The sequence below is a fragment of the Rosa rugosa genome, chromosome 6 (assembly GCF_958449725.1).
Source record: "Rosa rugosa chromosome 6, drRosRugo1.1, whole genome shotgun sequence".
Taxonomy (NCBI): domain Eukaryota; kingdom Viridiplantae; phylum Streptophyta; class Magnoliopsida; order Rosales; family Rosaceae; genus Rosa; species Rosa rugosa.
The window spans coordinates 37,508,872-37,522,220 of NC_084825.1; the positions used below are offsets into that span (position 1 = coordinate 37,508,872).

The 13,349-nt window shown below is 38.5% G+C and overlaps 1 protein-coding gene across 1 annotated transcript in view; it reads left to right on the plus strand.

Moving 5' to 3' along the window:
- The first annotated feature begins 5,572 nt into the window (after positions 1-5,572).
- LOC133716723 (probable disease resistance protein At4g27220) overlaps positions 5,573-13,349 on the plus strand; it is a 51,266-nt gene continuing 43,489 nt past the window's right edge. Inside the window, exon 1 of the mRNA XM_062143394.1 lies at positions 5,573-5,609. The gene's annotated coding sequence lies outside the window, so the exon portion shown is untranslated. The remainder of the gene's footprint in view (positions 5,610-13,349) is intronic.

Consider the following 13,349-nt stretch of genomic DNA (forward strand, 5'->3'; position numbering starts at 1 on the left):
CCTTTGCAATGCCTCTAATGATTGCGAACGATGGCGCATCTTAGAGAAGTTTATGTGTCTCTCTAGTGGACTCTATGTCACTATTCGAGCTATTAAATCCAATAAAGTTATGAGAGAAGATCTCTTGGATTTAGACACATATTGGCTTTGTCACGACAGGATAGATCATCCTAGTCATGACATGATGATCCGTCTACTGAAGACTTCACACGGACATCCATCCTTTTGAGCAAAATGAAGCAAGAATCAAAAATTGGTTCCTGGACTTAGCAAGACCGCAACAATTGCAGCATCTGGCGCTGCAGCTGTCTTGGGGCGCCATATGGCCGCCCAAGTCCCTTGTGACAACGCCATATATGGCGCTACCCATGGCCATGACGCCATGGAGGTCAATCCCCATGGTTATAACGCCATGGATGCCACTTCCCATGGTCATGACACCATGATGGGTGATGTAGTCACAAACTTTGCTTCAATATGCGTTTCAAACGCTTAGGCCCAACCAAAACTCTCATTGGTTGCTTCTAAGGCCTCTCGCTCATTTTACTAAGCCATTTCCTTAGGAAAATTAGGACTGAGACCGTCCTATGCAAAGGATATGAACATACTCATTATGTTCTTACATAGAATCCGTAGGGATTTTGTGGACTGATTCCACCAACTTGCGGACGTTTAAATATCTCATGATGTTGGTTGATATGCAAACACGCTGGTCACGTGTTGTGCCATTGTCCACTTGTAATGCTGCTTATGAAACACTCCTAGCACACATCATATGACAACGGGCTCACTCCCCGAATCATCCTATTCAGTCAATTGGACTTGACGATGCTAGAGAGTTTACATCGAAGACTTTCGATGGTTATTGCAATGGGACTGATGTTGGACATCATATTCCCATGTACACACCCAAATGGTCTCACGGAAACGACTACGATGGTAGTCAAGACATTGGTAATGCGCACCAATCTCCTTATATCCGCTTGGGGTGATGCAATATCGCATGCAACTATGCTAATTCGTCTACGACCTACCGCCACTCAATCTACCTCGGCGTTACAGCTAGTGACTGGGTACAAGTATCGTACTTACGCATATTTGAGTGTGCCATTTATGTGCCAATTGCGCCGCCACAGCGCTCTATGATGGGTCCATACAGACGAATGGGCAACTACGTTGGATTTGAGACTCCAACAATCGTCCGCCACTTCATACCCTTGCTAGGCGATCTCCTTACCGCTAAATTTGCGGATGTCACTTTGATGAGACAGTCTTCCCGTCGTTAGGGGAGATAAGAACACGAATGTTCAACAGGAACGACAGGAATTGTCGTAGTCTGTCCCCACTATGTCTTATCTTGATCCCTGTTAAAGTGACGAGATCACACATCTGCTGCAAATATGCCTGCAAGGAAGTACGTCCCTACCAGAGGACGTAGCGCCACCCTACACGGAGGTAGGCATGGCGCCAACGCCAATGAGAGTGGCACTCTGACGTTATAGGCCATGGCCCCAGCTAGGATGCGTGGGAGGCCCGTGGGTTCGAAGGATACTTTGGCACATTCCAATCCTTTGATCATCAAGACTCAAAATCCGTCTCATGAGTATCTTCCAGGTTATGGTTATCGTTGGGGGACGCCTCAACGTTAGAACCCTATTCCTGAGAATATAGAGCTCTATGAAAATTACGCTAGTGTACATGAGACGTGGGATAGAAACTCCATCATAATGATGATGTAGTTGCGCATGCGCATGAGTTTGTTGAGTCTGATGATATCGAACCACACTCCGTTGATGAATGAATGCCAACGTAGAGAGATTTGGCCTAAATGGAAAGATGCGATCCAGGTTAAGATGGATTCTCTAACGAAGAGGAAGGTTTTCTGAGCTAGTGATGTCAACACCTCCTGACATAAAACCTGTTGACTAATGGGTCTTCGTTAGAAAGCGTGATGAGAAAAAGAGATGACAATCTCGCCTTATGGCGCAAGGCTTCTCACAAAACGCCCTGGAATCGACTACGATGAGACATATTCTCTCGTAATGGATGTCATTGCACTCCACTACCTTGTCAGTTTGGTAGTTTCCGAATAACTGAACATGCAGCTTACAAATGTGGTCACTACGTATCTCTATGGGGATCTAGATACGGAATATACATGAAGGTTCATGGTGAACTTCATTTACCCAAGTCAAGTGGCTCTAGACCACGGAGCGCGTTTACAAAGAGGTTGAAACGCTCACTAAAGTGACTACTTGATTGGGAAGGGATATGCCCACGCGTTTCCATAACAAGTTTCGGATTCTATCGCGGTTCATGTTGGACATGATCTTCATTAGAAGCCCTTAAAGAGTTAAGGGAAACCGCTGAACACTAGAAATCCGAGTTTGAGATGAAGGATTCTGGGAGAACACGATTATGTCTCGGTTTGGAACTTGAGCATCGTGTTGATAGATGCTTAGGCATTTTGACAAGGTCAAACCTTCAAGCACCCCCATGATCGTCCGTAGTCTTGATCCTGAAAAGGATCCTCTTCGTTCAAAGGATGATGACGAAGATGCGCTAGGGGCAGAAATGCCCTAGTTAAGTACAATATGCGCATTATTGTACTTAGCTCCATGCACAAGACCGGACATCTCATATATTGTGAACTTGTTAGCTAGATATAGCTCTGCGCCAACGCGACGCCATTGGATTGGTGTAAAAGATATCTTTCGATACTTGAGATGTACGATTGATATGGGCTTGTTCTATCCCTACAGAGAGATGATGGATTCGGACCCATCACACACCAGGAACGCCGCCAACACTGGCCTGCGTCCCCTCTCCCCATCCCAAAACGAAGTTAGCGTTTTGGAAGGTTTTGCTGATGCTGGGTATCTCTCTGACCCACACAAAGGTCATTCCCAAACTGGTTAAGTGTTCACCATGGGTAAAGACTACGATATCTTGGAGGTCTACAGAATAGACTCTAGTCGCTATATCTTCGGACCATGCAGAGACTATTGCTCTTCACGAAGAGATTCGTGAATGTATATGGATTGGATCCATAATTACGCATGTTCGAACAATTGTGGTTTGAAGTCTACCATAGATGAGCCTACGAGCATTTAGGATAATGCAGCTTGTTTTGAACAAATGAAGTAAGGCTACATCAAAGCGACAACACCAAGCTTAATCAGCAACAACAGACTCTCCTCAAGATCAAAGTGAATTAGGTTCGATCTGAGGACAGTGTGGCAGACTTGCTCACTAAGTCATTGCCTAAATTCCACTTTCGAGAAACATGTTGGTAGCATCGTTTACGGAAGTTATCCGAACTCCCATGACCGTAGTCATCAGGGGGAGATGTCTACATGTATGGTCTCGAAACGTGAAGGGTGTGTTGTGCTCTTTTTCCCCTTCGACCGAGGTTATTTTTGTCCCACTGGGTTTTTGTTACTCGGCAAGGTTTTTAACGAGGCAACGAGAGAAGCACCGCGTTTGGGCAACACAAGGGGGAGTGTTCAAGGAAAACTTAATTTGTGTTTAGCCCAAACTCTAGGTTACTTGACCTAGTGGTAATAAGATTTAATTAGAAGGATCTAGAATCCTAATCAATGTAGAATTACTTTCCTTGTATGATTGAGATTCTATGCATTGTAATCCTCTATATAAAGAGGCCCCTATTATCAATGAGAATACACAGCGAATTTCTCTCTCTCAATTTCAGTTTCTCTACAACAGTTAGGTCTTTTTTCTTTTTCTTTTTTTGGGAGTGAGTAGGTCATTTGTTTTACTTTTTATTTTCATCCGGGCTGGTTTTCTGGGCTTCCAGGCCCATTTTGCCAAGTCTTTAGTGTTTGAAAATTGCTTACAGAACCTAAAAATGCTAAAAATGAAGAACTGAAGATCATACCAACTGAAATTATCACAAGTTACATTATTACTTGCTGCATCACAGATCATAAGCAACAACCCACATAACAAATAGTCAAACATAATGATAAAAATGTATACTACGAAGAAGAACTGAACTTAGAACAGTCTGGAAGAAATCCAGAAACGAAGAAGTGAAGAACCTAGTCGGAGTAGCCATAGCAGGTGCAGATTGGAATTTGGAAATCTTCGATCGCGGGTTCAGATTGGAAAAAGAGATTGATGGAGGTGGCTATGTGAAGATTTCGGTGATGGAAATTGAGGGATAAGGGTTAGGGTTCTTTGGGGTTAGGGTTCTTCAGGACATAATTGGGGATTTCCCGTTTTGGGAGTTTGGGTTTTTCGATTTAGAGGTGAGTAATGATAGGGCTATTTAGGGAGAGCATGGGAGATTAGGTTTTGGGTCGTCGATTTGGGGATTAGATTTTCCAATTCAAGAATTCTGGGCATTTCTGGTTTGGGTTCTTGGACTGAGAGAGTGAGAGAGAAGGAGAGTGTGGGGTAGAACAGAATGGTGAATAAAGAAATTTGATTGAGGGTTAAAAGGTTTGATTCAGTGTGAACGAGTCTACAACAAAGTATACAGACCTGCATATTATGCCAATATGTATGCGACACGTATGAGATAGGAGAGATTTCGGTCCCAATCAGTCTATCAGATCATTTTGATAAAGCGACCGAAACCGGCCAGTCCCACCGACTTAGAAGGCATAAAATTGGCCCAGCCTGAAGGCATTAAAGCATAAAACCGGACTGAATGGATCGGTCCTAGGCTCTCTAGTTCGGGTCAAAATGCCCGGTCCTATAAAATATATGTCTAATATATTTTAGTTAAATACTGACGCTACGCTATATGTTTCTGTCACTTCAGTCTAAAAAATATAAAAAAATTAAGCCCATCCCGGATTTGAATTCTAAATCCGCCCCCTGTTAAGTGGATTAGATGAATCATGTAGCACAAACACTCCGCCAAAATCATCTTCCCCTTGGTATGTTGTTTGGTTAATGAGGTTTTAGAAATGTGATCATCCCTTTCTAGATGCATTCCATGCGGTACTCTTCTTCCTCTATCAAACGGCTCAGGATCAATCATCTTTAGCATTCCATTATTTATCCTTTTCTTGGTACGTAGTTAAAGAAAAGATACCATATTCTTTGTGTTTCCAGAACCCCAAAGAGAAGGATAAATTCGATCCTTAGCGACAAAAAAGCTGTAAACAAAAAAGAAAAGAAAAAAAGTATTAGTAGCTAATTAATCAAATGATTAATAAAGCTTGTTTTTTGAGTAAAAGACTGAATTTCATTGATGATTAAGTGTCATGGTTACAATCGTGTTGCACTACATCAAGTATGCAATTTGGCGCACTATGGAGCCAAAACTCCTGTTGATCAGACTCAAAAGCTTGTTAAGAAAAAGAAAATGATTAATAAAGCAAAGAGCAGCCATTAACCAAACAATTAATTAAAGCTTTCATCTTTGTTTTACCTTTGCTCTGCGAGTTGTTTCCCAAAAAAAAAAAAAAAAAGACTTCATTTGTTTGCATACTCTTACGTACTATTGCTGTTCTGTTTTTTTAGAGGAACGGTAGGTATTCGTACTCACATATGTATTCATAGTGAAGAAATTTGAAGAGCACCGAGTTTCATTCCCAATGATCATAACTCCATAACCAAATACCAAGACATACAAGGTACGTTCTTTAATTTCATTTGCTCAATCCACTCGTAAGTTCTTTATCACTACATAAATCCCCATTTTTGAAGGCCAATTTTATTGAGTTTTCTTAGTTGCACTTGGCCCATTTCATATGGCTCATAATGACAATACACAAAGTGAAACCACACTAGGAATATTACATCCTATGCAAGTTCGAACTCAATTCCAAATTCTGAAATTGATTAGAAGTTGAGACTTGATATGATTTAAATATGTACCAACTTAAAGATTACAATATTTGAATATGACATCATCCAGTCCAGAGGAATAACAGGAGAAGACTAAGTTTATTTTCTCCAGTTGGTGGTGTATTAGATTTGGCCAGTTGGGGAAGAGGAGAGCACTGATTTAGAAAGAGAGGTTCAACCCTTTCTATTCACCATATTCATCTTGGTAATCAGATCTCAGAACTTCTGAAGAAGACTTGCATTCTGATTCAATTTGTTTTTTTTTTTTTTTATTCAATTAACTTCTCCAGATTTTTTTTTTTTTAAATTAATGTTCATAGAGTTAGATGGTTGTTAGGTGAGGTGGAGTGCGAGGACAATTGTCATCATATGAATGGAGGACATGAATAAAGACAGGAAACACTTTTTTTTTCGTTAAAAAGTTTAGTGGCACATATTTCCTTTTATGCTCGTAAATTGAACATATTTTGGGCACATAAGAAAAAACCATTGACTTTGAATAACGTCCTTATATCAACTGCCACCACAGGGAAATACCGTCAAATGTCTGGTGAATTTGATCATATTCTTCATTTATTGTAAGAAAAAAAACCTGTTGGTGCAAAAAAAATTGGTAAAAGATATTCTCACCTACTTTGCTCATTAGAGTAAGAGTGAAGGCTTCTTGATCAAGTAATTATTCTTACGCCCTCGAAATATGGATTGATGTTGGCAAGTCAAGTTGGAAAGGGGGGTATGTGCAAAATATTTTCCGATACCTAAGTTAGTGAGTGTTTAAGGTATAGTAAATGTAGTTAGGATTGATTTTTTTACCTTACTTGTTCATCTTACCAAGTATTTATAGGTGGCATGAGCAGATATCTTGGTTAGTATGAGTAATAGTGTGCAACTTTTGCAAGTTACACGTTAGTGGGTTCATAACGCCACTCTTAAGATGAAGTGCGGCAATGCTTCTCGCTTGCTAGGGATTCGGTCGAGCCAACCGCTTCCACCTTATCCAGATCCATCTCAATGAGATTTCACCTCGAGGAATTTCTCAGTTAGGTTGGGTTGCCTCCCTCTTGGCCCATTTCTTGACTAGAGCTCGATTTTGCTTTACTCAGATCTGCCTCGAGGAATTTCCCAAATAGGTTGGGCTACCTAGCCTCTATCTCGGCCAATATCTTGACTAGAACCGAATCTGCCTGCCTTACCCGGATCCACTCCGCGTGGATTCATCCTCGAGGTAATTTCTTGAATAGGTCGGGCTGCTTCTTCTCCGACCTATTTCTTGATTGGAAGCTCATTTCAAAATTTTACACCCCCATAGAACCTGAGCGATAGATTTGAAAGAAAAAATCCCAACTTTCAAACCTTGCTTCATGGTTGAATTTGAGCACATGTTTTAGATTTACCAACTAGTTCACTTCTCGTCGTTTAGTTTTCTTATTTTTAGGGGGGGGGGGGGGGGGGGGGGGGGTATATTGTATGTGAAATTAGTGGAACTTAAAGAAATTATATAGACTTGTCCATGAAAGTCTCGAGGTATTCAATTAGGATTTTTTAAGACTTCATGAATTCAACTAAAGTCTAGGGATATTTAATTAGAACTTTTAAAAATGAATAAAAGTACAGAGGTATTCAAAATATCATTCATACTTATAAAATTAGAAAACCATGAATAATTATAGACTTTGTAGTGTTAACTATACATACCAAACTCGCATATTTTTCCAGCCACTGGACCAAAGATTTGAAAAAGTCTATCAAATTTTTTCTCTCTGCACGCAAAGAGGTTGGTCTTCCATCATCTCTTTCTTGGTTTTTTTTGTCTTTTCTCTAATTTTTTATGATATCAACGGTTTTTGATACCCAACATGTTCATTGTAGTTGTTGAATGTGATTTTTTTTGTTTTTCAATTGTGATACTTGGAACCCTAATAGCAATAAAAATGATTTATGAAACCCTAAAACCCAAATATTGTGGTCTACCCCTAAAACCTTGAATAATGTTGCTATGAAATACTCGATTGTGTCTTATTAATTATTGTCATTAATTTGAATTTATTTACGCTTCAAAGAACGCCAGAAAAATTGAATTTCATTTGATTGATTATAGATCAAGACATTGACCAATATTGTTATGATATATGTTAATCGGCAAAAATAAAATTGATGAGAATAATTAACCATAAACCTAAAGTGATCTATATTGTATCTTTATGTTGGTTGAGAGATTGATAATGAAAACAAACTAGCTAGACAGTACACTAACCATTCATTTGAGTCAATTTCTACTAAAAGATACTTGACCATTGAAGATGCAATGAGCTATTACCTTGTTCTGTGTTTGGGTTGCATTGGTTTTGTTTTGTATATTTTGTATGTTTTGAGAATTTCATGATAAAGTATATAAATTTTCATGAATCAATGAAAAGTCTATTGCTCAAATCAATGGTTTTAAGAAATCAATAGTAGTCTATCAACTTTTTAAAAAGTCTGTCATTTAAAAAAAGTCTACACAAATCCACATACAATACACCACCTTAATATGTCTTTAAATGAGTCAAATCTCAGTGAATATTATACCATCCTAATATTTACTTTTATGGATATTCAAATTGTCTTTCTGCAATTGCAAAAAATCACAAATGGTCACTGAGTTTTCACCAATTCGACACTTAACTCACTGACATTTCAAAAAAGCACTTTAACTCACTCACTTTATGCACCGTTTATCATTTAACTCACTGCCGTCTATACAATTCTATAAACTTGGCACATAATTCATCACGTGCACTTATTAGAGGGGCATTATTGTCCAATCTGGGTCTTACTCACTATTGTACAGTATTCCCTCCAAAATGAGTTTAATTTTCCCTCCATATCCATTCCTCTCTCAAAATCTATAAAATCATACATTTATGCCTTAATTACTCTCCTTCATACTCTCCTTCATATATTTCATTGAAACCCATGTCTTTAAAAAATTTAATTTCTCAACAAGGAATGATGGAAACAAGTTGAAAAAATACATGTTCAGAATGATGATAATGAACTTGATAATGAATTTGCACTTAAACCAAATTGTTGTCTAGTTGTTGAAGCATACAAAAGATAAAAGGTTGAGTATATGGTCGCAGTTATGAAGCCTAACATCAATTATGATTACAAAAGCTCAACCTTAAATTACAAAATGCAGTGTCATCTAATCCCAGCTTCAACAAGACTATTGCTTAATAGAGCTAAAAAAACAAAAGTAGAAAACAATTTAGGTTCGTGGCTTCCAATTTGGCTTGCGCTGAAATCTTTCATTTGGTGCAGGGGCTTTGTTGCGCTGAATTCTCACAGGTATTTGCTTCTTTGCTGGTGACTTAGTCTACATTAGCCTCCTTATCTCAGAGGATGATCTGATAACACTTGGCTGTGAAGACGATTGAGGATGAGGGTAAACTTATGACATAGATGGGTTTGTAAAAAGTGGTTACGATGAAGTAGCTCCCACACTTGAGGGTGTTTGTATATGCACCTGCAAGCATTTTTCATTCATCGTTTAATTAACCTTCTCTATCATTAATTAAACTTTGAAGCCACATGTATCTTATTACCTCTTCTATCAGTGTGTTCTCAAATGATATATGTGTATGGGTTTGATCTTGCTGCATAGAGGTGGTGGTGTTTGGTTGAACCTAATAAACACAAATTGACATGTTCAGACTTTCAAAACATATTAACATGCACATACAGTATTGGTAATATGCACAAGAGTTCATACATTGTCATCATGTGAAAACTGATCAACATGCACATCATTTCCATAGTTTTGAGAAGGTGGTGATTCAACCTGCAGTTTCATTTGATCAATTAAAAAAAAAAATTCAACCTGCAGTTTCAAGTTTTAAAAGAAATTATTTTCTTACCCTTGTTTGGGACTGTGCCTCTCTTCTTGCGCAAGTTCTGCTATTATGCCCTTTCTTATGGCATTATCCACATGTAATTCCTTGATAGTAAGCCCTTGGTAACTTCTCAGTTCCAGAAGGTGGCTTAGTGGTTCCAGGAGGTGGTAGACGTTGCTCATCTGCAACAACATAAATAAGTTAGGAATCAGTATGTAAGTGAACTGAAAATTAATAAGTGGTAAAACAAATTACCTGGTTCTTTGTTTCTTGAGAATTTAGGCCTTCTAGGTCCTCTAGTGTACTGTGGTGGCAGAATTGACTTTTCGATAACATCCCATTCTTCAACACCAGGAATTGGGTTTATGGCTGGACCATATGCAAGCATGTATTTTTTTTTACGAATAGGCCACATCCACAAAGTCTTCTGGCTTTAGGCCTTTTGAAAAGATTGCACAAATTGCATGTGGACATGGAAGTCCACTGATATTCCATCTTCTGCAGGTGCAATTTCTTTTATTGAGATCTACATCATGAGTGCTTATAACACCTGATTGACATGAGACTCCTCTTCCTTGAATTTGGAACCTATTGTTTGAAGATTCTCTAGGTGCGTACTCATGGCTTCTATCAGCATTTTTCTTCAACAGTTTTGCAATTCTTGTACCGACCTTACTTTTCCATCTAAGCCCTGCACACCTTCTATTTGCCAATCTGATCATGACATTTAGTCTCAAATCTTCCAAAAGTCCTAAAATTGGCATCTTCCTAGCAGGCAAAATTTTTGAATTCCAGCTCTCACAATGATTGTTTAGTAAAACATCACACTTGCAATCTTCTTTGAAGTGTGACCTGGCCTGCTCCACTGTTCAGCAGGCTTGTCCTTTAAAAAATTCCATGCTTTTGCGCTCTTAGCATGAATGGTGTCAATGTTCTTCATCCAATGAGACTTAGTTGTTGACCTTGCAGCAGCCCAAAACAAGTCTTTCATCTCTCCACCAATATTCCCATCTCCTTTGAAGTTGTTATATAAATGCCTTGCACAATGTCTATGCTCTGAATTAGGGAACAACTCCTTTACTGCGTCCAGAATCCCCTTTTGCTTATCACTTATGAAAACATATGAGTGATCATTGTTTAGGCACATGTCATCCTTCACAAACTTGAAGAACCATATCCATGCTTCCCTTGTTTCTTTCTCAACAACAGCATATGCAATAGGATATATGCCGTTGTTCCGATCGATGCCAACAACTGTTAGTAATATCCCTTTATGCATTGTCTTCAAATGACATCCATCAACTCCTAGGATTGATCTACAACCTTCCATCCATCCTTTTTTCAATGCTCCAAAACAAATATAAATTCTTTTGAACCTTCTTACATTATCACCTACTAGATCTCCTTCGATCCAAACTGAAGTATTAGGATTTGTCTTTTTTAATACTGCTGCATAGGACTCCAAGAGATTGTATTTGTCCTCAATTGTACCTTCTGCAATAACTGCAGCTCTTCTTTTGGCACTGTAACACATTTGATACCGAACATGCAATCCAAAATCCCTTTGCACAGCAGATTGTATACCTTCCCTTGACCAACTCTTATCAGCAATGAAAGCATCAAGATATCCCTTATCTATGAATGGAGCATTACAATGATATATTTTCCTTTCAACCACACTGCATGCATGTTCTACTTTGAGTGTCTTAATGGAAAATGTACCTGACAGAGGCCCATATCCGAAATGGACAGTTCGGACTTGTTTTGCACACAACTTGGACCCTTTTTGAATCATTGTTAATCAACCGGATTGCTTTTCTAGTCTTCACTGAAAATACCCTAACTGCATCTCTGAAGGCATTTGCATTCGGAAATTCCATACCAAGCTCAAATACTGGGTTTTTCAGATCATTTTTCGTGAACTGTCTCCACTTGGACCACCTCTTCTTCTTCTTCCTCTCTCCTTTTTGAATTCTCTCTTCTTCATCCTCACTTGACGTAGAATTAGTCCCGCTGTCAAACCTTTCAGAATCTTCACCTTCTCCATTAGATATATCACCTGCAAATCCCATGTCATTTTACTCATTCACATTTTCAGATCCACCATCAACATTTGATTCAAATAGTACCTCATCATCCTCATCATTAAGTTCCCAATCACTATCTATAACGTCCTCAAAATATGGATAATCGTTGTCAGATTCTTCACTTTTGTCTGTGACTCCTTCTTCAGTATAACTCCTCTCCCCTTTAAATCTAGTGTCATATCTGCTTGGTTTCTTTTTCACCTTACATGCTCTTGCCTATGGTCTAATTCTCTTACCATTTACGCCCACTCCCATTCCATCTTCAGTTGCTTCATTACTTTGCACATTTACAAACCAGTTTGTAAATCCCATGTGCTTCTTATGTTTAGGCCTACTCCCCTTGTTTTTCACCACATTTGCTCGACTTCCCTTTTCAGATCCATTTGTAATCCCTGGGCCATTTGATGTACCAACACCACTGGCATTTAATTCTAATGGTTCCACTTCTTCTAAGTCCTCTACAACATTTCCCATGTACTGTAGGTGATCAACGTCTTTAATAGGCAGAATTACAACATCCTCTAGCTTTGCCTCCTCCTTTCTTCTCACACCACCCCCAACAATGTAAAGTTCTAAGACCCTACTACTTGTCATAAATTGCAACATGTCTTGAATATCCTTGTCGTCACTAATTGGCAATAACCCTTCTCCATTTACACTTCCAGGTAACTTGAACCAATACGCGATTGGAGGATGTCTGTACCCCAAGTCTTCAGCAAAACAGTTCAGACAAGTCCATGAAATCTTATCAGTCTCCATTTTGTCCACATAAGCCATCTCTCCTCCCTTGTAAAACCTATTACAACTTCCCAACCTATAAAACCTCCCCCCATGGTGAAATGCAATTGTGAACCAATTAGGATCTGCAAATAAGATACCAAACCATAATCTCAATGACAAACATATTTGATCGCAATCTCCATGACAAAAATTTCAGAAAATAAAAAATAAAAAAAGCAGCAACAAACAAATTGATCATTGTTCAGAGATTTTTCATATCGAAACAGAGTAGCAAAAGCAACAGTAGAATACATGGATCTGAACTTTATATATTTAGTTCCAGTCCTTAAATGGGATTATGAATTTTCACTCTCTTGTAATGAGATGAAGTTGCTGTTGTTTTTGCTGCAGTTTCTTTCTTATTAAGTTTCGTAACCAATTAATTTTTCTTTTCTCATATCATATTCCTTCTGTAACAATTAATTTTTTTCTTCACTTCTTTTGGTAATAAAAATTGTTAATCTCAAGAGTTTAACTCTAGACATAGTCTTGTCAGTTTTATAATCAGTATGACTATGCATAATTCTAAATCTTGGAACTTCTACTTTGGTGTCACAGGATTCTTGTTAACGGGTGGAACTTCTACTCTAGACACAAAGCTTCTGCTTCTACTATTGTACGTTTTCTTTATTTTTCAAGAACAGAGGAACTTGGTTTGTGGACTTTCTGATATGATTTCATGGAAGTTCTAATATCAAAAGATGCACTCAATCTCAATTGAATTAAATTAATCTCCATACTAAGATTTCATTAAACAAATCCCTTAAATGTCTGCACTAATAAA